Source organism: Symphalangus syndactylus, chromosome 7 (assembly GCF_028878055.3).
Source record: "Symphalangus syndactylus isolate Jambi chromosome 7, NHGRI_mSymSyn1-v2.1_pri, whole genome shotgun sequence".
NCBI classification, from domain to species: domain Eukaryota; kingdom Metazoa; phylum Chordata; class Mammalia; order Primates; family Hylobatidae; genus Symphalangus; species Symphalangus syndactylus.
Genome location: NC_072429.2, coordinates 126,879,615 through 126,896,614, shown reverse-complemented (window position 1 = coordinate 126,896,614; position 17,000 = coordinate 126,879,615). Strand labels below are relative to the sequence as shown.

At 43.0% G+C, this 17,000-nt stretch overlaps 1 protein-coding gene and 1 pseudogene across 1 annotated transcript in view; one reads left to right on the top strand and one right to left on the bottom strand.

Annotated features, from left to right (window-relative positions):
- The window catches only part of LOC134737084 (uncharacterized), a 311,572-nt gene that overhangs the window by 81,864 nt on the left and 212,708 nt on the right, over positions 1–17,000 (bottom strand). The gene's annotated exons all lie outside the window — the stretch shown is intronic.
- Positions 7,183–7,255, top strand: LOC129487143 (uncharacterized; annotated as a pseudogene).

Genomic DNA, 17,000 nt, shown 5'->3' with positions numbered 1-17,000 from the left:
ACTTTGGGAGGCCGAGGCAGGAGGATAACTTGAGCCCAGGAGTTCGAGACCAGCCCTGGCAACATAGCAAGACCCTGCCTCAAAAGAAAAAAAAAAAAAAAAACAATTAAAAGAGCACTTGGTAGCATGCACCTGTAGTCCTAGCTGCTTGGGAGGCTGAGGTAGGAGGACACTTGAACCTAGGAGGTTGAGGCTGCAGTGAGCTGTGGTCATGCCACTGCACTCCAGCCTGGGCTACAGAGCAGGACTCTGTCTCAGAAACAAACAAACAAAACAAAACAAAAAAATTAAGGAGGAGGCAGCTGGCCAGGTAGTTGTGTAGACAACACATTCTTAATGTCTCAGGAACCGGGCAGCAGAATTTTTGCTGTTGCCGGAATGTTCCCACATGTTCTGCTGTGGTCACTTCTGCTCCATTCTCCATTGCCCTCTGGCACACTGAGAAAGCCCTTTCACATGGAGACATTCAGAGGCAAAGTTTGGAAAATAAGACTCTGGGACCTCCATACAAGGGTGAGAGAATTTAATTCAGGTTAGAAACATCTGGATTTGAGGTCCACTGGATTTGTACAGCTGCCCATATGTCCCCCAACCTCTCTGAGTCTATGCATTTCCATCTATAAGCAGGTGGGTGACGATGGCTAGATAATCTCAAGGGCACCTCTCTAATGTTCTACACCATCTTGGAATCTTTTCTTTTTCTTTTGAGACAGGGTCTTGCTGTGTTGCCCAGTCTTGTCTTGAACTCTTGGGCTCAAGCCATACTCTTGCCTTGGCCTCCCAAAGTGCTGGGATTACAGGCATGAGCCATCATGTCCAGCCACCATCCTGGAATCTAACAGGATGGGAGCTGCTGACCCAGGAATGGCAGGGAACTCGTCCTCATCCAGACTGAGACATCAGACCCTCCAAACTTCAAGTTTCCACAGCACTGAAGCTCTGATTAGGAAAAGCCATGGCTCTCTGACCAGGATAATCACGCCGTGTCACCTGGGTAGCTTATTCAATTGTGAATGTTTAAAGAGCAGTACAGGCGTGACTCATCTTCGTCTCCCTCATAGCACCAGTTGTGTGGTGAGCATGTGGGAGAATTTGTGCTGTCTCCTTCATAGTGAAAACAAAACCAAAGACAATCTATAAGATACCAGCAAGGGAGGAGTTAATGTAAATCATGATCCAGCTGTAAGCGTTAGCCATCACATTCATGGTGGAGATCTATCCTTAATAACACAGAGAGATGTCTACCACATATTTCCAAAGGGACACATTAATTTCTGGACCACACAAATGGTCCTGTGAGGCCATGTGTACCTACAAACAATCCACAAATAAGTAAGGCCATAGTTGGTGACACACGTTATGCAAGCGTAGGTTCACAAACCCAACCTCACTTATTCTTAAGCAATACTAAGATATTTATGGCAGAGAATGGTTACCATCCCCCTTCTTTCTTTCTTTTTTTTTTTTTTTTTTTTTTTTGAGACAGGGTCTTGGTCTGTTGCCCAGGCTGGAGTGGAATGATCTTGGTTCACCGCAATCTCCACCTCCCAGATTCTGGTGATCCTCCCATTCAGCCTCTTAAGTAGCTGAGACCACAAACATGTGCCACTACACATGGCTAATTTTTGTATTTTTTGTAGAGACAAAGTTTCACTATGTTGCCCAGGCTGATATCCAACTCCTGAGATGAAGCAATCCTCCCACCTTGGCTTCCCAAAGACCATCCCCCTTCTAAAGCTCGTCTAGAACTTATCCCTGGCAAGTGAAATGATTGTATCCTACTTACAGGAAGACATGTTTAAGAAGTGGTGTGCCTTCTCTCCCGTCCTTCATCTCTGCTGCCAGCTGGAGGGACTTCAAGGTCCCAGGGATGGCAGAACAAAAATATGGAAGAGACCTGGGCCTCTGGATCACAGAATGAATAAAAGCCACCTAATGACCAGGAAAACGCTTCTCAAACTTTTTATTTATTTATTTATTTATTTATTTTTAAGACAAAGTCTTGCTCAGTCGCCAGGCTGGAGTGCAGTGGCGTGATCTTGGCTCACTGCAACCTCCGCCTCCCAGGTTCAAGCGGTTCTCCTGCCTCAGCCTCCCGAGTAGCTGAATCTACAGGTGCATGCCACCAAAGCCAGTTAATTTTCGTATTTTTAGTAGAGACAGGGTTTCACCATGTTGGCCAGGATGGTCTCGATTTCTTGACCTCATGATCTGCCTCCTTGGCCTCCCAAAGTGCTGGGGTTACAGACATGAGCCACTGCGCCCGGCTTCAAACTATTATCTGACTTAGAAAGAGGCATCTTTGAGCTACTAAAATACTGAGGTTTATTTGTTATGTCATCTAGAGTTACTCTAACTAACCAATCACTTCTCAGACAGGCACAGTGGCTCACACTTGCAATCCCAGCATTTTGGGAGGCCGAGATGGGCAGATCACATGAGGCCAGTGGTTTGAGACCAGCCTGGTCAACATAGTGAAAACCAGTCTCTACTAAAAATACAAAAATTAGCCTGATGTGTTGGTGCACGCCTGCAATCCCAGTTACTCAGGAGGCTGAGGCACAAGAATCGCTTGAACCCAGATACCAGAGGTTGCAGTTAGCTGACATCGCACCACTGTACTCCAGCCTGGGCAACAGAGTGAAACCCTGTCTCAAAAACAAATAAATAAATAAATAAATAAATAAATCTATTTCTCTTTTCTTTCTCTTAGATGAGGAAACTGAGGCTCAACATGGTAAATTAAACTTGGCAAGGATACACAACTCATAAGGTGTGGATTCCCACTAGTTTCTTGGACAGTTTCTAAAGTCTATGATCTTTCCACAGCACCCAGCTGGTGGCATGCTAATTGCTTAAGTGCCCCTAGAGTCCAGATGAAGAAAGTTCAGGGCACAAGACTCTGAGAGTATAAAGCACTCCAGAAATAAGCCAGTGGCATTTGTCATTAGCTTTCCTGTCCACATTCCCTTTTCTTAGTCAGGTTCAGTCCATCTAGAACTTCAATTTCAGTGGAAACAGAGGAAACGAATGTGGTAGCAGACATCACTAAGCACTCTCAAAGCCTTCCTATTACTTTGAAATGGTCTAAAAAGCCCATTCTTTCTACCCACTGGGTCCCCACCTTCCCCGCCAAGTCTGTGTTCTCTGTTCGGTTCATTATCAGCACCGCCCACAGCCAGACATGGCCAGGAGGCTTCACAGAAGCCAAAGAGCTTATCAGAAATAAGTACTTTATTTGACAGTGAGGCCAGATGTGCAGAGAGAGGCATTTCAAGGCCTTCACTTCTCTTCTCATAATTAGTCAGCTTCTAGCAATGATGAGAGTCTGAAGATGTCACAAAATAATGAATGACCTCAAGCAGCTCCAATGAGGGAGCATTGTTTCAGCACCCATCACAGGATTCCAGAATGTGAGCATTGAGGGAGACCCTCAAAATACTGGCTAACCCCCCTTGTAGAGATGAGGATAAATTCGCAGAGAAAAGCTATGTCATCTGTCCAGCCACTCTCTGTGTATCCACTGTGCACCTGCCATGTGTCAGGCAGTGACCTAAACCCTGGGAGGGAATAAATGCAAAAAAGACACATTCCCTCACCTTGACAAAACAGAGCTTCATGAGAGACACTGACCCATTTATCTCAGGCCCATACATGTTTATTGCAGGGCCCACTAATGCTTGGGTCCTCATGCTCACCAGAACAACAGCTATTACAGCAGCTACAATGGTCCAAACCTATCCTCATATACGTGTCTACAGTTCCCAGAAATCTGTAAAGATTTCTGTAAAGGTCTTTTGTGACTCCAGGATTTAACACAGTGTCTCAGGATGTGATGTTTAAGCTAAATTGAGTCAAATGAATTAATGAATGAATCACACTGGAACAAAATGAACAAAAAGTTATTTTTTTGCTCAAAAAAATAACTTTTTGTTCATTTTGTTCCAGTGTGATTCATTCATTAATTCATTTGACAAAGCACATTTCCTAGCCCCAGTGATTAGGACTTACTGTTGAGGGATAGAGAGGTAAGTAATCACAGTAAGTCCCAGGACACTATATGTGGAAGGGAAAGAAAGAATGCAGGTGACACAACTAACTCTGTCAGGAGAGTCTCCCCCACAGCAAGGTACGAATAAGGACCATTTGTTCTAGTCTCCGTAGCATCCTAGTCTGTTTCCACTTCCTCTTGTCATCATCTGTCCTCTTCAAAGTTCAAATAGCTCAAGATGCAGAGATTGTGTCTCTCTTGCCCATTCCTCAGCATTCAGCAAGTGTTCAATAAACATTTGTGGAATGAATGTATCAGCTTAGGGACACAAAAACACATTACAATTCCATAATAGAAATAGAAAGTGAAGATATGCTTACACACAGGAAGAAGTGGCTAACTCTGCCAAAGGAAAAAAAAAAAAAAACAGGAACAATATCTTACATATATTTACACACTCACACACTCACACACATGCAGCTATTGCAATGATAACAACACCATTAAGCAAGACTTATTTGTGGAACCCTAACTATTCAACAGGCATAGTCCCAAGAGTTAATGCTAACAACAGACTTATAAGGAAACTAGTATTATTATCCCCATGTTACAGAGGAGATGGAAACAGAGGCACAGGGAAGTGGGGGGTGGTCACAGAGCTAGTAAAAACAAGAGTCGTAGTATAAATCCACATGGCACCCCCCTATACTATGACCTCAAATCAGGATGGTTTCAGTGAAAAAGGAATGAAATCATTTCTACAAAACCAAAAGCAATCGGCACAGAGCTAGCAGGCCCTGGGAACATAGCAGGCCCCTTCATGCCTCATTCCAATAACCCATGAACCTGAATGTGCAAACCTGCCTCATATCAACAAAAATTTGGTGATTCTCAACCATCTAAAGAGATTTTTTAAAACACCAAAGCCCAGATCCCTCTCTAGATCAATTAAATCTTAATCTCTGGAGTACGGTGGGAATGGAGTGGATATTAGTAGATTTTGCAAGCCCCTAGGTGATACGTTATACAGCCAGGACTAGGAACTCCTAGACTGACTTGTTTACAAGGCACAAAACAGGACTCTGGCAGGAGGAACAGCCGAGAAATTGCTGAGGATCAGCAAGAGTGCAAGAAAGAATGAGTTGACTGTTTGACTACTGTTTCCCTAGACTAATTATTCATGTGACTCGAAACAGGGTCTCCATCAACTCTGCAAGAACTCCTTGCACACCCAACACGGCCAAAGTTGGCTCACATTCATTTGAAGAGGGTGCCCAACTGTCTGCAACCCTAATGCTCTGCCCAAGAGGAGTTGAAGACCTTGCTAAACTCACTCAACTCTTGAAGCCTCCATTTTCTCATTTGCAAAATGAGAACAATAAAAGCTGATTCAAAGGGCATTTGTGAGCATTAAAGGGGATATTGATGTTGATGAATTTACCAAAATGCAAAACAAACAGAAAAGCATCAGCCTCAGAGAAAATATTATTTCCATCTTGGAAAAGGCTGAGTAAGGAGTACAGTAGAGACCCAGGTCCAAGCCTGGCTTGGCCTTTCCTAGCAAGTCTAGAAATGACCCTGCCCATGTATTCCTCTTCTGCCAACCAAGGTACCACAATAGCTCCTTCATGCATTCCCTCATTCAGCAAATGTGTATTGAATGTCAACTCTAATGTTTTGATATAAATCATGGGAGCTAATGTACTTACAAAAATGCTTTGGAAATTTTAATGTGCTCCACAAATAGGAGGGAATTGTTTCTGTTTGTAATGATTCACTGTAAGCTGACGAGTCCCAAAGTCTATAGGGACCTTATGGGGTCACATCAAAGTGCAATGCTTGGATCCTTTCAGCCTCACCCCCTCTCAGTAGTAATACAGTCCCTGTGTGGATATCTCCAGTGATGAGATCCCAACCACTGTCAGAGACAGAGCATTCTCTCAGGTTTCTTTTCCTGTTATTAAGTTGCTTTCCGTTTGCCTGCTGTTTCTACCTTTCCATTTTGGTTCTGATCTTTGGGGCCACAAGAAGTATATTTGACCTCTTCTCAGCCTTTCACTAATTGAATATCACCATCATTAAGGTCCAGCCTCTACCTCCTAACTTCTCTCCACATCTTCTCTCTGTGAAGCTAAGACAGCCCTAGTTTCCTTGTATTTCTCCGTTTGGAAGGCCATAATAGACTGCCCCAGACTGGGTGGCTTAAATAATAGAAAATTCATTTTCTTACGGTTCTGAAGACTACAAGTGCAAGATCAAGGTGCCAGTATGGTCTGTTCTGATGAGGGCCCTCTCCTTGCATTGTGGATGGCTCCCTTCTCATTGTGTCCTCACGTAGCAGAGAGAGAAGAGAGACAGTAAGCTCTCTGAGGTCTCTTATTTTGAGGGCACTAATTTCATCATGAGGGCCCCACCCTCATAATCTAATTTAACTTGAATTATCTCCCAAAGGTCCACTTCTTAACACTGAATACGTGGGGGTAGGTTTCATCATATACGTTTGGGAGGAGGAAAACAGTTCAGTCCATAACACTCCCCCACAAAAGATTATCTTGCTAAACAGAAGCAAATCTGATTGTGACATTGACTAAGTACCCACCATGCCTACAAAACATGACTCGTATATGCTGAGGAAATCAATTTGATTGCCCTACCATCAAGACACATATAGTCTAGAGATTGCTATCACCTACATTTTAGAGGTCCCCGCACCTTAAGACAGAATGAGTCAGAGGCCTGGGTCAGGGAATTTACAAACAGAGTCAGAGAAGTCAAGGCAAGAGAAAAACATAGCCCCACCCTTTGATTAGATTTTATTCTACAGATTAAGACTCCTGAACCAAAATCACAAAATATCAACCCATTCACTGTTGACTGATTGCCTTCTTTGGATCATGCTGCAGAGATCACAGCAGCAATAAACATGGCAGGCAAATGTATCAACCCTTGGGGAACTTTAACTTGTTTTCTGCTGTTGTAGTGAGATCAAGTGTGTGTGATTCAACGAGACGGGTCATGTGAAACTTCCCTGTACCCCTCAAGCCCAGCACAGAGCCTCATCCAAAGTAGCTGCTCAATGATGACACCTTGTAAAACAACAAATAATAACCAAGACCTCTCCTAAGTCTGCTGAGGGGTAGCCACATGGCTTCTTAAAAGTCAGAGGCCATTTGCTATTAAAGAAAGCCATGAGCTTTGTGCAGTGGCAGTATCGTAGCCAATGAGGTTTCTCTGAGGTGCGATTATTGCTAATAGAAAGCCATGGACGGTCCTGGAGACCAGAGCCATCAAAACCCTTGTTCTTGTGCAGAAAAGAAGGCAAACCAGGGACCGAACTTGGCTTTTGAAGATGACTCACCACCAAAATCCCAGGTCTTGATGACAGGTTAAATCTTGTAAAACTTTAATTTGGCGAAGGAATTGGCTACTGTATTACTCTGTCACATGTCTTGGGAGAGGTCCAGTTTCTGCCACCCTAGCATTAACTGAAAAGTGGGATGAAATACGAAGATATTTTGCAGTTTATAAGAGAAAAGCACCAGGGAGTTTTAACAATTTGGAGAAGTATTATCCTAAAATTGGACTCTAATGGTCGCTGAAACCATTGCTGCATTCAGTAAAACCGGGTTGCCTAAAGCTACTGCCATGGAGAATCTAAAACAAGACATAGTTTAAGAGGCACGAATCAGTCACATAGAGGCTTGATGCACAATATGTCCAATGAAGCTTCCACCAGAGAATTGAAAAGCAGTATCTCAGCAGAATTGCAACTTCTGATTTTAGGTTCTTGTCAATCTATTCTAACTCTTAGCAAAAGATTCTTGCTGTTCAGCCTCAGAAACACTTTTATCTTATCAGTTGACTTTCCTGAAATCATGCTGTATTGAGCTATGATTCTTACTCAAATATAGTTCCTATGTCAGAACCTTATCAATGAGAAATTTCGCAAGATTGCGTGCCAAAATATCCAGTACCACACTTGCATATTTTTAATTCAAACAGAATTAACATTGCATCTTAGACACAGTGTGGTTTACCCTGCTAGTCATGTCAAACACTGAAGACGGTGACTGTACTACATGATTATTTACCTGCTTAGCTCAGGTTCCCATTGTTCACATTCACATCAAGACAGATCAGCACTGGCACAATCACTGCTTTTATTGGGTATACCAAGTGTTAACAGATCCTTCAGTGTGTTTCTCAAAATCTCTGTTGGCCTATGGTAAAGAAAAATAAAATCTATTTTGAAAACTCACAGAGCTCTAGTTAAAGGTTCATTTAATACCACCTATATGTCTTTAATGTCTTTAGACAGAAAAAAAAAAAAAGCTTTACAGTTCAATTAATGTTTCCCCTTTGGGTGCAATTTAACAGAGAGGGCTTCAGAAAAAGAATGAAAGAGGGCTATTAAACACATTTCTTATATAAAGATACTTGTTCTTATGCAGGACATATAGAATAGGCCTTTTTGTAGCAAATATTTTAAACGAGATATTTTGTTATGTGATGCTTTTTCAGCTGCAGCTAAAACAATTTTTAGTCATGGAAATTCTGAAAAGCTTGTCATTTCTTTTATTATACTTACTGGAATATGATTACTTTTGTTGAAGGACAATATTTTACCCTCTTTTCCTTACCCTGTGGCCCCCAAAAATGTTTCCGCTAATGATATATAAGCAGATTTCTAATACTTTATCTGCTTTTAATCTGTGAAAATTAATATTTGGATACTTCATAATTATCTTGATTATGTCACTTGATAAAACAGTGATATGTATTAATGTTAGTTCAACCATATATTTATACTGCCTGGGAATAGGTGGATGCAATTGTGTGGCGAGCATAATTTGGCAGTGTTCACTAGCTTGCAAAAACCTACTGCAAGAGCTTAAACATCTACATGAACACTGATACGAAAAAAGGATGTAAGCCTGACCACAGCTTCTGGTTCCTAGATGGACCTGGCTGTGGTTTTCAGGCCCCAACCTGCAGGGAGCCCCTACAATCTCATCAGCTGAGTGGGCAGAATAAAGACATCATGCCTGCACATGCTCAGCATTGTGCCCAGCATGGTCAGGGATTGATAAAAACACTTGTATATTCTATTTTTATTATTATCACCACCATTATAATCATTACTGAGAGATGCATCCGTAGAGACATCATGTCAGAGAGAAGCAGAGGAACCCAGAAGGCAGCAATTAAACTAACATTTAGAAGCAACACAGGTGATGGGGCAGCCCAGAAAGCTGAAGACAGAAACCATTTCAGAGAATTAGCCGCAAAAGAAGTAGGGAACAGGCATGAGAAGGGAACAGTTCTTTCTGGAGCTAACTCAGTGAACATGGCAGAGCCTGTGGGAGCATACATTTTTGCATCAGTTTCCTCATTGATAAATTGGAAGAAAGGTATATGGTAGAGAAGCTTACATTAGTCAATATTTGTAACAAGTCAGGGCACATAGTAGGCCTTCAGTCAAGAGAAGACACTTTTGTTCTCACATCTCGCTTCTTAAATTAAGGAGCATCTGCCCTGAATACAATCCTGCACAAAAATAAATCCACCTAAACAAAATTTCACAGTAACTACAAAAGCCTAATGATCATTAAAAATTCCTAGGAGAAACAGACGACCGTTCACCAATTAATCCGGTTTAGATAAATCAAGCACCACTTAAAGAATCATTTCTCCTTAAAGAGGTAAATGCAATGATTGTCACATGGCAAATTTCTAATTTTTCATTCCTCTCAGGAGACCAAAATGATACAATCTTAGTAATAAATTTCTCCCTAAAGTTTCTGAGGACGAACAATTTCCAGCCTCCTCAGACAAAGGTAAGATGAGTCAACTAACATTACTGTCGACCAGTATGAAATGTAGGCCACCTTTGTATCCACAACTAACATACTTTGTTAAGGATCAGATGTAGGACAGTGGTTTGTGGAGTGAAAATTAGGTGGGTGTCCACTGGGCAAGACATTGCACAGCATTGCCTGTGCTGGAAAATGCAAAAGAGAATAAGCTGGATGGGAAGACATCAAACCTAAACCTACACGTGTAGAATCACACTCATGCATACAACCCACATTCTTACTGTTTTCCCATTATCAGGAGACATCAAAAAGTAAAAGATGTCTCATACCTTCCAAACACATTTCCCAGAAATGTCTGTTAACAGGAAGTACGTACCCTTCACAGAATTTCTCCCATGTGTAGATAAATATGCATATGCACTATATTGTTCTGTCTTGCTTCTACAAAAATTGGCCAATTCTATACAAACAGTACTACAACTTATCTTTTCCAATTGATTGTGGACACCATCCCATATTAGTACATATAAATCTATCTCATGGTTTGTATTTAGGTTTTTTTTTTTTTAGTTTTTATTTTAAAATAATTTCAGATGTACAAAGTAAGAGTTTAAAAAACAGAGAAATTCCATTTAGCCTTGCAACTTCTCAATTTTGACATCTTATATACACAGTACAATTATTCAACTGTGTCAGGAAATTAACTTTAGTACAATACTATTGCCTAATCTAGCAATTTAGTACAATACTATTGCTTAGTTGCTTAATCTAGAGACGATATTCAAATTTCATCAGTAACACTTTTTTCCAGTGCAGAACTCAGCCCACAGTCATGCGTTGCAGTCACAGTTGGAGCATGCCCCTTCGTCTCTTCTAATCTGAACTCATTCCTCAGTCATTCTTTGTCTTTCATTTTTAAAGAGTGCTGATCAGTTGTTTACTAGAATGTCACTCCATTTGTGTTTGCCTGATATTTCCTCCTTGTTAAATTCAGGTTATAGTTCTGTAGGCCACCTTTGTGTCCACAACTAACATACTTTGTTAAGGATCAGATGTAGGACAGTGGTTTGTGGAGTGAAAATTAGGTGGGTGTCCACTGGGCAAGACATTGCACAGCAGGCAAAGTATATACTGAGCAGGCAAAGTATATACTGAGCCTAGAATATCTTGTGGTGCCAAAAAGTAAGGCAGTGCTCAAAAAACAACAGTAAAATGGCAAAAATACATAGAACCCAACTTGAAGGGCATCCCAATGTAAAATCTAGAAAAATCTGAGCACAAAATGTATTATAGTCATAGGTTATAACCAATATAATGAGAATCCATGAGTCCATACTGATTTTAAAAAATTGCATTTTTTCAATATAAAAGAAAATATCTTCCTTATAGTAAAATTTTAATTGACAAATGCAGAAGTAATGATGGAAGTAGAAAATCACTGTTTGGCACACACTGTAGTAATAACTGTTTCAGACAAGAATTATCCATGAATGCTAAAATTAGTTTGGTGAAAGCATGATGAGAAACAAGACACTTACATAGGTCCAAAGTATCTCCTGACAAGATATTTATTCATTACACAGAGAAAAATAGAAACTTTACAGTAGAGAAATCTGGCAGACATCACCTTAATCAAGTGATGGAAGTAAACATCATTAGTAATGTGACAAACCAACACCAGGTGCCTCCTGATCTGAGGCACTGAGAAGAACACAGCATCTCATTCTTTATAGTGGCAGCTGAGCATTGTACTGTTGACCAGCTAGGCTGTCTTCAAGGTTCTGATACATTACTAATGCTGTTGAATAAATATCTTTTGAAATTTCCCTATTTCTAGGGTACAGACTCCGAGAAGTGGGATTGCTGGGCCAAAGGGTGCATATACTCTAAACTTGGAGAAGTCCTGCCCAACCTTCCCTTATCTTTTTATTATTATTATTATTATTATTATTATTATTATTATTATTATTGAGACAAGGTCTCACTCTGTCACTGAGGCTGGAGTGCGGTGGTGCAATCTCAGCTCACTGCAACCTCTGCCTCCCAGGTTCAAGTGATTCTCCTTCTTCAGCCCCCTGAGTAGCTGGGACTACAGGCGCACACTACCACATCTGGCTAATTTTTGTATTTTTGGTAGAGACGGGGTTTCACCTTGTTGGCAGCTTGGCCTCGAACTCCTGACCTCAAGTAATCTGCCTGCCTTGGCTCCCAAAGTGCTGGAATTGCAGGTGTGAGCCACCACATCTGGCCTCGAAACTTCCTTTAGAGCGGTTGGTCCTGTTCATCACCCTCCACACTTCAGCAGCAGTGTGTGAGAGCACCCACTTTCTTTGCTAGCATTCAGCACTACAAGCCACCAGAATGCTGAAAGCTGGGGCAAAGGAAGCCATATGTGGCTGTGTCAGCAGCTAGGCAGATGCAGGGAGTACAGCAGGAGCCAGACAAACCGAGAGTACTGGGTGCATCCGGATGCAGAGGGATGCTCTGAGGTTTAACTAAGTCAGGGATCCAGGACAGGCTGCAGTCAGCAGAAGGTATATGTACAAAAGATAGCAGGGAAAAGACAACAAGACTAACGTATCTGTTGGATGCTATTTGAGAGGTTTGCTATTTAGAAATGACCTAAGAGCTTAAACTTGCACCAAGCCCCACCTGGCCCAGTCTCCATCCTTCAATCACAGCTCCTTAAAAGTCTAAGGCAGGGGTGTCTGATCTTTTGGCTTCCGTGGGCCACATTGGAAGAAGAATTGTCTTGGGCCACACATAAAATACACTAACACTAATGAAGCTGATGAGCTTTAAAAACAAATAACAAAAAAATCTCACAAGCTTGGTCTAAGACAATACAAATGTAGTAGTGAGGTTTCCCAGTCAAACTTACTAGTGATAGTTGCCAACCTTTGTGTTGTAACTTTTTTTTTTTTTTTTTTTTTTGAGATGGAGTTTTGTTCTTGTTGCCCAGGCTGGAGTGCAATGGTGTGATCTTCGCTCACTGCAACCTCCACCTCCCAGGTTCAAGCGATTCTCCCGCCTCAGCCTCCCGAGTAGCTGGGATTACAGGCATGTGCCACCACGCCCGGCTAATTTTGTATTTTTAGTAGAGACAGGGTTTCTCCATGTTAGTCAGGTTGGTCTTGAACCCCCAACCTCAAGTGATCTGCCCTCCTCGGCCTCCCAAAGTGCTAGGATTACAGGTGTGAGCCACTGTGCCCAGCCTGTGTTGTATTTTATAATCAATTTCATGTCACTTTATGTGGACTTCACAACAACATAGAGAAAGGCATTGTTACATTTACAGATAACAAAGAGTGGAAAATCAGAGAGGGAAAGTAACTTGTTCAGGGCTGCACAGCTGCAAAGTGAGGCAGGTAATTGGTATTTGAAAGGCTACTTCAGTGGTATCTGGAGACTAGTCTACCTCCTGGCCCAGGGTTCTCCCTGTAGCAGGACCACTGTTGTCCTAAGGCCACAAATACATTATCTCATTTCATCTCTAGAGCCATCTGATGAGATGGGTAATATTGTTAGCTCCATTTTACAAATAGGAAAACGGAGATTGTGCCCAGGGCTTTGCTGCCAGTAATGGGTGGGCTCAGGACTCTCTCGGCAGAGAGGGAGGTGAGGGGACAAGGCAGACCCAGCTCAACCCCACCTCCAGGATGAGCAAATGTAGAGAAAGGTGAAGAAGTGCTGGCACCTGGATAAAGCCCTCCCTTCTCCCCCACCCAATAAACCCAGTAAATCCATAGTTCTTGATTACCTACTGTATACAAACTGGCTGGATTACACGGACCTGCTTTACAGACTAATGTTCATTATAATTCACAAGAGTCAAGGGGATATTATTGTACAATGAAATACAGTAGTTGGGGCCTGCTGTGGACTGAAAGTTGCCAGCATCCATTCTGCATTCATATGTTGAAGTCCCAACCCCTAAGGTGATTGTATTGGAGATAGAAACTTTATGGAGGTTAGTAAGGTTAAACAAGGTCCTAAGGGTGAAGCCCTAATCTGAAATGATATGTGTCCTTAGAAGAAGAAACACCAAATAACCTTCTCTGCTCCTACAACCATGTAAGGACACAGAAGAAGGCAACCATCTGCAAGCCAAGAGGAGAGCCCCCACCAGAAACTGAATCAGTTCACATCTTGACCTTGGACTTCCCAGCCTCTGGCACAGTAAGAAAATAAATGTCTACTGTTTAAGCCCTTCATTCTGTGATATTTTGTTATAGCAGCCCACATAGACTAAGACAGGGTCCCTTCATAAATCAGACTGGTGGCCTGATTAATTTGTCTTTTGACTATGCCCTCATCAGTCATGTTGGAGAATAGTTCCCCAAATCTATATAAGAACTCACTTATAATTTACACGTATACATATGAATGCCTATATTATTATTATCATAACAGGGATGAAAACAAAGACATTTTATAAAAAAGAAATAAACAGGCCAGGTGCAATGGCACACACCTGTAATCCCAGTACTTTGGGAGGCACAGGCAAGCAGATCTCTCTTCAAGACCAGCCTGGGCAACATGATGAAATCCTGTCTCTACAAAAAATACAAAAACTAGTCAGGTATGGGAACACATACCTGTAGTCCCAGGTACTTGGGAGGCTGAGGAGAGAGGATCGTTTCAGCCTGGGATGTCTAGGCTACAGTGGGCCATGATCCTGCCACTGTACTCCAGCCTGGACAACAGAGATAAGAAGAAAAAGGAGAAGGGGAAGGAGAAGGAGAAGGAGAAGGGAGGGCCGGGGAGCAGAGGAGACAGAAGAGGAGGTGAGGGTAAGAGAGGAGAGGAGAAGAGAGGAAGGAAGGAGGGAAGGAGGGAAGGAGGGAAGGAAGGAAGGAAGGAAGGAAGGAAGGAAGGAAGGAAGGAAGGAAGGAAGGGAGGGAGGGAGAGAGGAAGGGAGGGAGGGAGGGAGGCAGGATAGTCTAACACGGTGAAATCCTGTGTCTACTATAAATAAATAAATAAATAAATAAATAAATAAATAAATAAATAAGGTGTGGTGGCAGGCGCCTATAGTCCCAGCTACTTGGGAGGCTGAGGCAGGAGAATTACCTGAACCTGGGAGATGGAGGTTGCAGCAAGCTGAGATCACACCACTGCACTGCAGCCTGGGCAAAGAGCAGAACTCTGTCTAAAAAAGAAAGAAAAAAGAAGGGAGGGAGGGAGGGAGGGAGGAAGAAAGGAAAGAAGGAAGGAAGGAAGGAAGGAAGGAAGGAAGGAAGGAAGGAAGGAAGGAGGAGGGAGGGAGAGAGGGAGGGAGAGAGGGAGAGAGGAAGGAAAAAGAAAGAAAAGAAAAAAGAAAAGAAAAGGGAAGAAAAGAAGAGAAGGGAAGTTGTAACATTTTCTCCTTATACTCTGTTGTGGTTTTAACGGGGTCCTCAAAAGTGTTATGTTGAAGTCCTAACTCCCAGAACCTGTGAATGTGCCTTATTTGGAAATTGGGTCTTTGCAGATGTAATCAAGTTATGATGAAGTCATGCTGGATTAGAGAAGATGCAATTCTAAGAAAAGGGAAATCTGGACACAAACACACAGGAGAGGACACAGGAGGATGGAGGCAGAGACTTGCCTGATGCAATGACAAGCCAAAGAGCACCAAGGATGGCCAGCTGCCAGCAGAGGCCAGGAGAGAGAAAGGGAGGATTTTTCTGGGCATCTGCAGGGAGAACACAGCCCTCACAACTCTTTGATTTCAGACTTCTGGCTTCCACAACTATGAGAGAATACATTTCTGTTGTTTTGAGCAGCCTAGTTTGTGGTACTTTGTTATAGCAGCTCTAGGAAACTAACACACACCCTGACCAATCTGCACATCCTACTGAAGAAGAAAGAGTAACATGTAAAGCAATGGGAGGAAAATGTCACACAGGTGCAGAGGCCAGATTGGAGAGTAGTGGCTCATCATAATGATCATGCCCATGGATCCCTGGGAACCGAGGTGGGCCCCTGGCCATGAGGAATCACTCAGGGCTGATGTGAGACTCAGGCGCCTGTTAGGGATTATCCAGGTCTTTCACTCATTTATGCATTCAGCAATCAGCAAGGATTCCTGAGGAATATTGTCAATTAATCACTCAAGTTTCACTCTCAGAAACATAAAGTTCTGGCATCAGAGGGACAGAAAGATTGTCGACGTGCCTGGTCAGGAAGGTGAGTTTGGTCGAGCAAGATTGTGCCGGGGAGCTGCCACGGTCTGAATGTTGGTGTCTTCCCAAAGTTCATAGTTGAAATCCTAACCCTCAAGGTGATGGGATTTGGAGGTAGGGCCTTTGGGAGGCGATCCGATCATGAGCGTGGAGTCCTCATGAATGGGATTAGTGTCTTGACAAAACAGGCTCCAGAAAGCTTTCTCGCCCCTTCCTCCATATGAGGACGCAGTAAGAAGACACTGAACCGGGAAGCAGGTTCTCACCAGACACCAAATCTCCCAGCACATTGATCTTGGACTTTTAGCCTTGAGAACTATGAGAAATAAATTTTTGTTGTTTGTAAACCACCCAGTTTATGGTATTTTGTTTCAGCAGCCCACATGGATGAACACGGGAGCAAAGGGGAAATCATGGAAGGAGGATTGCTTTCGTTCCATAGGCAAACCTTTCCCACTCTGTGAGTGGCTCAAGGTCAGCAAGGGAAAACAGATTCCTGATCTGGTGGGGGCCAACGGCGAGTCTGAAAGGGTCACAGGAAGTGTGTCAGCCTCTGCCTTCTGGGACCCTTGAGCAGCCGGGCACCGGTGCAGAGGAAACCCCCCAAGAAGCACTCAGCCCACATTTCCCCCCAGCTAGCCTCACTTCCCCCCTCAGCACTGCCCTGGTTTATTTTGACAAGGTTGTTTCCACCCTGCACGGTCACACACCCTTGCAGACACTAGGGAGTCCTGCCCACTCTGGGAACCATTGTTCACTGTGGAAAACCCGAAGCGTCACCTTTATGCACAGCAGGCTGGGAAACAGGGCTGCTGGCGAGCCCCTCAGGAGCAGTCATGGTTGTGGGCAAGCAGCAAAATGGGCTGCAGACAGGACGCAGGGCTTCCTGGCACAGACCTGCAGGTGGGTGGTGGGCGGTGGGGTGGGGGGCAATGGCAATGCCCTGGGCCTCCAAGTGATGAGCTTGGAAACCTGCTTCAAATTGAACTCAGCAAAGGATGCAAAGGTAGGAAATACAGAAATACA